The sequence below is a fragment of the Xenopus tropicalis genome, chromosome 1 (assembly GCF_000004195.4).
Source record: "Xenopus tropicalis strain Nigerian chromosome 1, UCB_Xtro_10.0, whole genome shotgun sequence".
NCBI lineage: Eukaryota > Metazoa > Chordata > Amphibia > Anura > Pipidae > Xenopus > Xenopus tropicalis.
The window spans coordinates 216,390,238-216,401,984 of record NC_030677.2 but is presented as its reverse complement, the minus strand read 5'-3'; positions in this window follow the sequence as shown (position 1 = coordinate 216,401,984).

Here is an 11,747-nt window from a genome sequence, read left to right as displayed (position 1 = left end):
CAACCAGCCCATCAGTTTGAGGGTGGTAAACAGATGTGCGTAAATGTTTAATACCTAAGAGGCGACACAACTCTTTGGTTACCTTGGACATAAATGGGGTACCCTGATCGGTCAGGATCTCTTTCGGTATCCCCACCCGGGAGAACAAATGAACCAACTCCTTGGCAATACATTTTGATGAAGTATTTCTCAGGGGGACTGCTTCCGGATATCGTGTGGCGTAATCAAGAATTACCAGTATGTGTTGGTGCCCTCTAGCGGATTTTGGCAGGGGACCTACCAAATCCATGGCAACCCTCTCAAAGGGGACCTCAATGATGGGAAGGGGAACCAACGGACCTCTATAATGAGGCTTGGGTGCATTTATCTGACAGTCAGGGCAGGAGTTACAGTATCGCTTAACATCCCCCGCTACCCCAGGCCAAAAGAACCTCTGGAGGACTCTGTCTGCAGTTTTATCAACTCCCAGGTGTCCCCAAAGCACATGTCGGTGTGCCATATCTAACACCACCCTCCTATATTGCTGAGGCACCACCAGTTGCTCTATAATTACACCCCTTATCTTGCTCACTTGATATAACAGATCCTGGTTCAGGACCATGCGTGGGAACACTGTTTCTGCCCCAGGAAACTGGGGTTCCCCATTTATTTCTTTTACCCCCTCTCTGGCTTTGCACAGAGTTGGGTCCCTCATTTGGGCAGTACCAAAATTGTCTCGGGACACCTCTAAGTCAGGTACCATGTCACCCTCCTGTACTTCATCTTCCAGGCCAGCAAACACTTCTAGGGGTAAGGAAATATCAGGAGTTACCCCAACCTCTCCAGTACTATCACCGGATGTAAAGGGTTCTGGGGACAAGTCAGGCTCCTCTGCCTCCCTTGGGGACCCTTTTCCAGTGTTACTCCCTCCACCCCACAGCTGCCAAAACAATGGAAAATCTCTTCCCAGTATCACAGCATGCATTAGGTTTTTAACCACCCCAACTTGATACTTAACATTTCCACATGGGGTTTCAATCATAACCACCGCAGTTGGGTATTCCTTTGTATCCCCGTGTATGCACATAACCCCAACCCGAGAGTTCAGAGAGTCAGTTATGTCCAACAAACTGGCACGAACTAAGGTTACCAAACTCCCCGAGTCCAGTAGAGCCGATACCTGCTGTCCTTTTATGCCTACCAGGCAAAATTGTTTACCAGTCTCTTCCTGTTGGGAAGCAAGGCATGCAGGGTGTGCATACAGGGACTTCCGTCTTCCCCAGCTACAATCCATAGGCTCTGTTGTTAGGGGGCAATTAGCTGCAAAACATCGGAAGCATTGTACCCCCGTTCTCTCTCTATCAGAGGCCTCTTGCCGCTGACTGGGCACCACTCTAGGCTTGGCGCCTGAATTAAGTCCAGTGGCCATACCAGAGTTTCTGTCCCTGTTACTTTGGGAAACCACCCCTTTAAGAAATGGAACAGTCTTACCAGGATTCTCCTGCAGTCTCTGAGCCTTGCCAGGGCGCTGTGGGGAAACTCCTTCTCCGAGGTAACCCTCCGTAGCCACATACCGCTCCACGAGCTCCACCATCTGGGTCATATCTTGGGGGTCTGCCTGGCCAACCCACCGCTGGAGATCCCGGGGTAGAGCTTTCCGGTACCGTTCTACGACGATCCTCTCCACTACTTGATCGGCCGTGTTGAGGTCAGGCTGCAGCCACTTTCTCGTGAGATACAAAAGGTCATGCATTTGCGCCCGTGCAGACTTGCCTCTGGTGTAAACCCAGTCATTGAACCGTTTGGCATGAACAGCCAAAGTGACTCCAAGGTGGACCAGGATTTCCTCTTTCAACTTATTATAGTTATGCGAGTCCTGTTCCTTCAGGTCATAGTACACCTTTTGGGGTTCGCCTGTCAAGTAAGGGGCTACCACCTCTGCCCATTCCTCTGGCGGTAACTTTTCCCTTGCTGCAACTCTCTCAAACACCGCCAGGTAGGCCTCCACATCATCCGCTGGCGTCATCTTTTGCAGAGACCTTTGCACAGCTTTGCGGATATTTATTGGTGCTTGCACCAGGGCGGTACTACCCTGTAACCTCTCCGCCAGTGCTTGGATGCACTGCTGTAAATGCAAGTTCACTTGCTGCTGTTGTTCTAAAGTAACTTTACTGGCTTCTGCTTGTGCATTTATTTGTGCAACCAACAACTGATTAGTTTGTTGCTGAGCAGCATTACTCTGCGGCTGGACCCTTAACGCTTCCTGGTGATTTGTATTAGCTTGCTGCTGATTAGCATTGTTCTGCTGCTGGATGGCATTGTTCTGCTGTTGGGTTTGCAGCATCACCTTTAATACTTCCTCCATTTTAGTTTTGGAGAGGGAAAAAAAAACTTCACCTTTAAGAGTGTCTGTCTCTTTAAATTTTTGTCTTCACTATTTCCAAGAGATAATAGCCTTTGCCCGCATCCTCCACCATATGTAAGCGAGTTCAGACATACAGACAGTCCTTTAGGTGAATACAGTCCATTTTATTGTGTACAATGACTGACTCTGGTATCCAGCAGAAGCATAAGTAAAACAAAAGTAAACAAAACCCTTGCCACACTTGGGCTCTAACTAATACACAGGGTGCTTCCCTCTCTATTACCGGTCCCCTACTGGGATTGCCGGCTAAAACAAAACACAACTCCCCAGAGTCACAGTACCTTGAGAGTCCTTCTCTTTGGGAGACAATGCTCCAAGCTGCTTCAGGCACAGACCCTCACACAGCAAGTCCAGTTCACAGTCTCAGCTCCAGCCCCCCACTCTCTCTGACTGCAGGCCTATCTAGCCTGCTAATTATTCCCCAGGTGTGATTCCTTTGGGGAATTAACCCACTCAGCACCACTATACATGAGGGAGTAGGAGATGAACCTAGGGGAAATATATCTCCCTTCCACCTGTTTACCTGTTACCGGTTCACAATATATATATATATATATAAACAGTTCGAGATCAGGCACTCACGTATCAGAAAAGGTAGCATGTGCCTGGGTGCAGACCATCAGAGATACGGTACAGTAAATAAAATCCGCACTCACAGGACTTAGGAAAACAAAAAATATTTTATTTGGCAAATGACTAACGTTTCGGCTGGCACAGCAGCCTTTCTCAAAGTGGATGTGAAACAAACAAATTCCCCAATTATACCCAACAATGGCGCCAAAAAACCAGTGTGACGTCATCCCCTGGGGGTGTGTTTAAGATACATGAATGAATAGAACAAAAACTGTTACAAAATCGAACATAAAAAAGTAGAAACATAAAGAGTGAAGCGGTAGATGGGACACCCAGTGTGGCGGAAAGTGTATAATAAGTGAAATAAAAGAAATGAAATAAAAGGATTGTACACACTTGTACTGAACTGTAACTCGCACCGTTTGTACCTAGAGAAATGTTGTGCCGAGTGAGATACGCGGCATAAGGAACACAACAGTTGAACTTGTCACTTACTAGAATACCGGTGGCGCCTGTTATACAAGGGCGGGACCGTCTAGAAATAGCAGTAGCCCGAATGTGTTGCGCTCATCCGTGCGTCTTAGAGCGGGCAATCACACGGGGAGGTACGTGACAACCGTCACGGTCATTAATACAGGGCCCGAGAGTGGTATACATCCCTTCAAGTTGCGCAAGTCAGCGCGGAACAAAGTTATAGCTAAAAGGAATAGCGGATTGCGGCCAGGATAGCTAGTGTCACGTATGAACATGGAGTCCTTAATATTTTGTAGGACCCAATACGTCAATACAGTGCACATATTTATACCATCCAGGGACCAAAGCAGGGTCTGCTTAAGGGGTTAATGACGGATTTTTTATCGTTTATTCAGGGCAGGAAAGGGTGTGAAACAAGTGGACTGGTAGGGTGTTGGTGTTCGTGCCCGGCAAAGGGTGAACCGCCATACACTCCATGGCAAGGCTGTGTGACATGAGCAGAATAGAGGGCAATGTATAGGTATTAGAAATGAGTGTGCAATAAACGGTACAGTACAGTACAAGCTAGTAAGAGAAAAGTGACATGTGAGTTAAAAGCAATATGCTAAAAGCAGGATGGAGAAGCCGCTGGAGAATGTATTCAAAGTAGTAAAAGAGCTGTAAACAGGGGTTAAATAAAGCCAAGTAATGACAGAGACCAGGGAGACAACTTATAAAGCAACAGAGATATTGAAACAGTTCCCAACGGGCGGATTAAAGGTCCATAACAATGTATCCAAACGTCAGGTTAAATGTCCACAACAATGTAGCAATCCGAGGATATTATTCAGAAGGTTGCAAACAGGCGAGATAATAAAGCCTACAGAATAGTAAATGCTGGGAGGGCTGTTCATAGAGGTAAGAGTCAATGTTAATTCAAATAAAACGGGGGAATATGAGACCATTTCATTCAGGCCATGTGGGTTAATGGTGTTAAGTCTGTGCATCCATTTTAGTTCTGTGCGTAAGAGTAGTTTCTCACGGTCCCCACCCCTGACAGGGGGGGGAACAAAGTCAATAAGCATGGTACGTAGACTAGCCAGTGAGTGTTTGTTTGTCAGAAAATGTGCAGCCACAGGGGTATCAGCCACTCCTGTGGCTAGGGCTGTACGTATCGCTGATCTATGATTTGCCATCCGGTCTCTAAAGGAGGTGATGGTCTTACCAATGTACATAAGGCCACAGGGGCATTTGATAAAGTATATAACATACTTTGAAGTGCATGTCAATCTGTGTTGTATTTGTATGGCCTTCCCAGTATGTGGGTGATTAAACGCCGGGCCAGTGATGAGTGAGCTGCAGGTAGTGCAGTTGGGGCATCTGTAGCACCCAAGTCGGGCTGATGGTAACCATGAGGTAGGTGTCACTGTGGAATAACTGTGGAGAGGGTCCGTTTTAACAAGTAGATCACGTAGGCTTCTTCCTCTACGATATGCGATGCGTGGGGGGGTTCTGAAAATAGGGGGGAGTGATCGATCTTTTTGTACTACAGACCAATGGTATAGTATGGAGTCTGTGAGTGGTTTCATGTCGGGGGCAAATGCTGTGATGAATGTCAATCTTTCATTCTGATTCTTTGGTTTAGAATGGTTATTCGTGTCCAAAGTCTGTGCACGAGGCAAGCGGAGTGCTCTTTCCTTGCTTTGAAGGAGTTCCCGTAAGTTATAGCCCCTTTGTAGAAAGCGTTGAACTAGATCATCGAGTTGCTGATGTAGGAGTGTGTGATCGGAATTATTACGCACCATTCTTACCATTTGTGAGTATGGAATACTTCTGAGTAGGTGCGGAGGGTGACAGGAGGAATGATGTAATAATGTGTTACGGTCCGTGGCCTTCCTATAGGTGGTTGTGATAAATGTAGAACCAGACAGTATGATTGTTAGATCCAGAAAGGCAACCGACACTGGGTCTACATGTGCTGTAAACTTGATGGTGGTAGGGAGATCGTTCAGTTCCTGGACCATGGTCAAAAACTGTTCCTGTGACCCAGACCAGAGGATCAATAGGTCGTCGATATAGCGGAACAGGCTGAAGATGTGTTTACCATAATTAGGAAAAATATGAGAATTTTCAAAATTAGAAGTCCCCTGTATCTCGGATATAAGTATTCATTTTGTGTACAATAGGCTGCAGGTAATAGTCGACATAGATGGAAAGTGGTTGTAGGAGTGAATCACATGCGCTCACAATAGGACGGCCTGGTGGTGTAGTTAAGTTCTTGTGTATTTTTGGCAGAGTGTAAAAAATGGGACATTTGGGGAATTCTTTGGTTAGAAAATTAAAGGTATCGTTGGTAATATACATTCTAGACCCACATATCCTAATCTTACTAGTAGCGAAAGGGAAGCTATTACTTCCTTGTCCCAAAACCCCAATATCACGATTCGCCCTGCTGACAAGGGAGGCTCCGTGGTAATCCAAGATTACTCCGATTACAGACAGGAAATCTTACAACAGCTTGCAGATAAAACCGTATACAAGAGACTTGATAGGGATCCTGGTCCTACTTTTAAAAAAACCATTGACAACTCACTGCGACTAGGATTGGATGGAGGCTTTATTACCAACGATACCTTTAATTTTCTAACCAAAGAATTCCCCAAATGTCCCATTTTTTACACTCTGCCAAAAATACACAAGAACTTAACTACACCACCAGGCCGTCCTATTGTGAGCGCATGTGATTCACTCCTACAACCACTTTCCATCTATGTCGACTATTACCTGCAGCCTATTGTACACAAAATGAATACTTATATCCGAGATACAGGGGACTTATTAGTGAAACTACAGGAACTTCACCCTTTGCCTAACAAACTCCTTCTGGCCACTATGGACGTCTCTTCACTATACACAGTCATTCCAATTACTGAAGGTGTGGCCGTTGTTCAAAAATTCCTACAAGATCACCCTAAAAAAGACAGACCACCTACAGAATTTTTGATAACCCTCCTTAACCACTGTCTGACATTGAATTACTTCAAATTTGAACTGGCATACTACCTACAGATCAGCGGCACCAGTATGGGCTCCAATGTCGCCCCCTCATTTGCAAATTTATTCATGTCTAATTTTGAAAATTCTCATATTTTTCCTAATTATGGTAAACACATCTTCAGCCTGTTCCGCTATATCGACGACCTATTGATCCTCTGGTCTGGGTCACAGGAACAGTTTTTGACCATGGTCCAGGAACTGAACGATCTCCCTACCACCATCAAGTTTACAGCACATGTAGACCCAGTGTCGGTTGCCTTTCTGGATCTAACAATCATACTGTCTGGTTCTACATTTATCACAACCACCTATAGGAAGGCCACGGACCGTAACACATTATTACATCATTCCTCCTGTCACCCTCCGCACCTACTCAGAAGTATTCCATACTCACAAATGGTAAGAATGGTGCGTAATAATTCCGATCACACACTCCTACATCAGCAACTCGATGATCTAGTTCAACGCTTTCTACAAAGGGGCTATAACTTACGGGAACTCCTTCAAAGCAAAGAAAGAGCACTCCGCTTGCCTCGTGCACAGACTTTGGACACGAATAACCATTCTAAACCAAAGAATCAGAATGAAAGATTGACATTCATCACAGCATTTGCCCCCGACATGAAACCACTCACAGACTCCATACTATACCATTGGTCTGTAGTACAAAAAGATCGATCACTCCCCCCTATTTTCAGAACCCCCCCACGCATCGCATATCGTAGAGGAAGAAGCCTACGTGATCTACTTGTTAAAACGGACCCTCTCCACAGTTATTCCACAGTGACACCTACCTCATGGTTACCATCAGCCCGACTTGGGTGCTACAGATGCCCCAACTGCACTACCTGCAGCTCACTCATCACTGGCCCGGCGTTTAATCACCCACATACTGGGAAGGCCATACAAATACAACACAGATTGACATGCACTTCAAAGTATGTTATATACTTTATCAAATGCCCCTGTGGCCTTATGTACATTGGTAAGACCATCACCTCCTTTAGAGACCGGATGGCAAATCATAGATCAGCGATACGTACAGCCCTAGCCACAGGAGTGGCTGATACCCCTGTGGCCGCACATTTTCTGACAAACAAACACTCACTGGCTAGTCTACGTACCATGCTTATTGACTTTGTTCCCCCCCCTGTCAGGGGTGGGGACCGTGAGAAACTACTCTTACGCACAGAACTAAAATGGATGCACAGACTTAACACCATTAACCCACATGGCCTGAATGAAATGGTCTCATATTCCCCCGTTTTATTTGAATTAACATTGACTCTTACCTCTATGAACAGCCCTCCCAGCATTTACTATTCTGTAGGCTTTATTATCTCGCCTGTTTGCAACCTTCTGAATAATATCCTCGGATTGCTACATTGTTGTGGACATTTAACCTGACGTTTGGATACATTGTTATGGACCTTTAATCCGCCCGTTGGGAACTGTTTCAATATCTCTGTTGCTTTATAAGTTGTCTCCCTGGTCTCTGTCATTACTTGGCTTTATTTAACCCCTGTTTACAGCTCTTTTACTACTTTGAATACATTCTCCAGCGGCTTCTCCATCCTGCTTTTAGCATATTGCTTTTAACTCACATGTCACTTTTCTCTTACTAGCTTGTACTGTACTGTACCGTTTATTGCACACTCATTTCTAATACCTATACATTGCCCTCTATTCTGCTCATGTCACACAGCCTTGCCATGGACTTATGTACAGTGTATGGCGGTTCACCCTTTGCCGGGCACGAACACCAACACCCTACCAGTCCACTTGTTTCACACCCTTTCCTGCCCTGAATAAACGATAAAAAATCCGTCATTAACCCCTTAAGCAGACCCTGCTTTGGTCCCTGGATGGTATAAATATGTGCACTGTATTGACGTATTGGGTCCTACAAAATATTAAGGACTCCATGTTCATACGTGACACTAGCTATCCTGGCCGCAATCCGCTATTCCTTTTAGCTATAACTTTGTTCCGCGCTGACTTGCGCAACTTGAAGGGATGTATACCACTCTCGGGCCCTGTATTAATGACCGTGACCAGCGCCGGATTCGTCCTTTCGGCGCCCCTAGGCCACCCCCGTTGGTCGCCCCTAAGCCCCCCCCCCCCGTGTGCGCATGCGCGAATGCGGAACCACCGCCCCCATGTGCGCATGCGCGAACGCGGAACCACCGCCCCGTGTGCGCATGCGCAAACTCTGAACCACCACCCCCTGGTTGCGAGCGCGCATGCGCAAGCATTTAAAGTCCGATACGGAGCAGTGGGGAGAGGTCCCCGTTGCTCCGTAAGGGAGGCAAACTTACACATTTTATTGCGGCGGGGCGGCATGCCGCCCCTAAATTTTTGCCGCCCTAGGCCCGGGCCTTTGTGGCCTCGCCACAAATCCGGGCCTGACCGTGACGGTTGTCACGTACCTCCCCGTGTGATTGCCCGCTCTAAGACGCACGGATGAGCGCAACACATTCGGGCTACTGCTATTTCTAGACGGTCCCGCCCTTGTATAACAGGCGCCACCGGTATTCTAGTAAGTGACAAGTTCAACTGTTGTGTTCCTTATGCCGCGTATCTCACTCGGCACAACATTTCTCTAGGTACAAACGGTGCGAGTTACAGTTCAGTACAAGTGTGTACAATCCTTTTATTTCATTTCTTTTATTTCACTTATTATACACTTTCCGCCACACTGGGTGTCCCATCTACCGCTTCACTCTTTATGTTTCTACTTTTTTATGTTCGATTTTGTAACAGTTTTTGTTCTATTCATTCATGTATCTTAAACACACCCCCAGGGGATGACGTCACACTGGTTTTTTGGCGCCATTGTTGGGTATAATTGGGGAATTTGTTTGTTTCACATCCACTTTGAGAAAGGCTGCTGTGCCAGCCGAAACGTTAGTCATTTGCCAAATAAAATATTTTTTGTTTTCCTAAGTCCTGTGAGTGCGGATTTTATTTACTGTACTATATATATATATATATATATGGGGGGTAGGATCACTATATATAAATATATAAGGGGGGTAGGATCACTATATATAAATATATAAGGGGGGGTAGGATCACTATATATAAATATATAAGGGGGGGTAGGATCACTATATATAAATATATAAGGGGGCCTATAAATAAGGGGGGTAGGATCACTATATATAAATATATAAGGGGGGTAGGATCACTATATATAAATATATAAGGGGGGTAGGATCACTATATATAAATATATAAGGGGGGGGTAGGATCACTATATATAAATATATAAGGGGGGTAGGATCACTATATATAATATATATAAGGGGGGTAGGATCACTATATATAAATATATAAGGGGGGGTAGGATCACTATATATAAATATATAAGGGGGGGTAGGATCACTATATATAAATATATAAGGGGGGGTAGGATCACTATATATAAATATATAAGGGGGGTAGGATCACTATATATAAATATATAAGGGGGGTAGGATCACTATATATAAATATATAAGGGGGGGTAGGATCACTATATATAAATATATAAGGGGGGGTAGGATCACTATATATAAATATATAAGGGGGGGTAGGATCACTATATATAAATATATAAGGGGGGTAGGATCACTATATATAAATATATAAGGGGGGTAGGAATCACTATATATAAATATATAAGGGGGGTAGGATCACTATATATAAATATATAAGGGGGGGTAGGATCACTATATATAAATATATAAGGGGGGGTAGGATCACTATATATAAATATATAAGGGGGGTAGGATCACTATATATAATATATATAAGGGGGGTAGGATCACTATATATATAATATATATAAGGGGGGTAGGATCACTATATATAATAATAAGGGGGGTAGGATCACTATATAAATATATAAGGGGGGTAGGATCACTATATATATATATATAAGGGGGTAGGATCACTATATATAAATATATAAGGGGGGGTAGGATCACTATATATATATATATAAGGGGGGTAGGATCACTATATATAAATATATAAGGGGGGTAGGATCACTATATATAAATATATAAGGGGGGGTAGGATCACTATATATAAATATATATATAAGGGGGGTAGGATCACTATATATAAATATATAAGGGGGGTAGGATCACTATATATATATATATATATATATATATATAAGGGGGGTAGGATCACTATATATAAATATATAAGGGGGGTAGGATCACTATATATAAATATATAAGGGGGGGGTAGGATCACTATATATATATATAAGGGGGGGTAGGATCACTATATATATATATATATATATATAAGGGGGGTATGATCACTATATATAAATATATAAGGGGGGGTAGGATCACTATATATAAATATATAAGGGGGGGTAGGATCACTATATATATATATATATATATATAAGGGGGGTAGGATCACTATATATAAATATATAAGGGGGGTAGGATATATATAAATATAGTGATCCTACCCCCCCTTGAGAAAGGTCCCGACTGGGACCGAAACGTAATGTTGGCTGTACATGTATTTTTCAATATATAATTGGTTGTTTGTAATAGATCCGGTGTTGCTGGTCTTTTTTTCAATATTTAAGCTCTTTTACTGTGCACCCGGGACAAGGAGCTGTGTGCCACCCTTGGCTCCATATATATATATACAACAACAAGAGCTACTAAGAAATGCCCCCTCCCCTTTAAGCAAAACAGGGATTGTTTGTCCATATATTGCAATATACTTCCAGCTGCCCAACTGCCCCACACTCACCCCTTCTGGCCCCTCCTACACTGACGTATGCGATTCGCCAAGAATTCTACTGCTTCCATATACATTTAGCCAAGGGACAAAGTTTTACCTGCAACTTACTTGCTATCAAGGTTAAAACCCCCATATGGTTGCCCTTTATTGGCTCACACAATAAACTCTCTGATGCATTATTCCCCAGTAGACCCTCCCAGCAGACAGGAGGGAGCCAATCAGATTAGGGGAAAGGAGGTTCCATTTTAAAGAGGGAAAGGGGAGTTACAGGGGGAGCTGGGAAGTCGGGGAGTCGATCCCTCAATCAGTGGGGGGGGGGGGGGGGGACTGCAGAACATGATGTGTAACTTCCTTACCCTCCCTATTGCACTTCTAGGTCTGTATCTCCTGTACCCAGGGCTGGCACTTCCTGTGCCCAGGGCAGGGACTTCCTGTGCCCATGGCAGGCACTTCCTGTACCCAGGGCTGACATTTCCTGTACCCAGGGCAGGGACTTCCT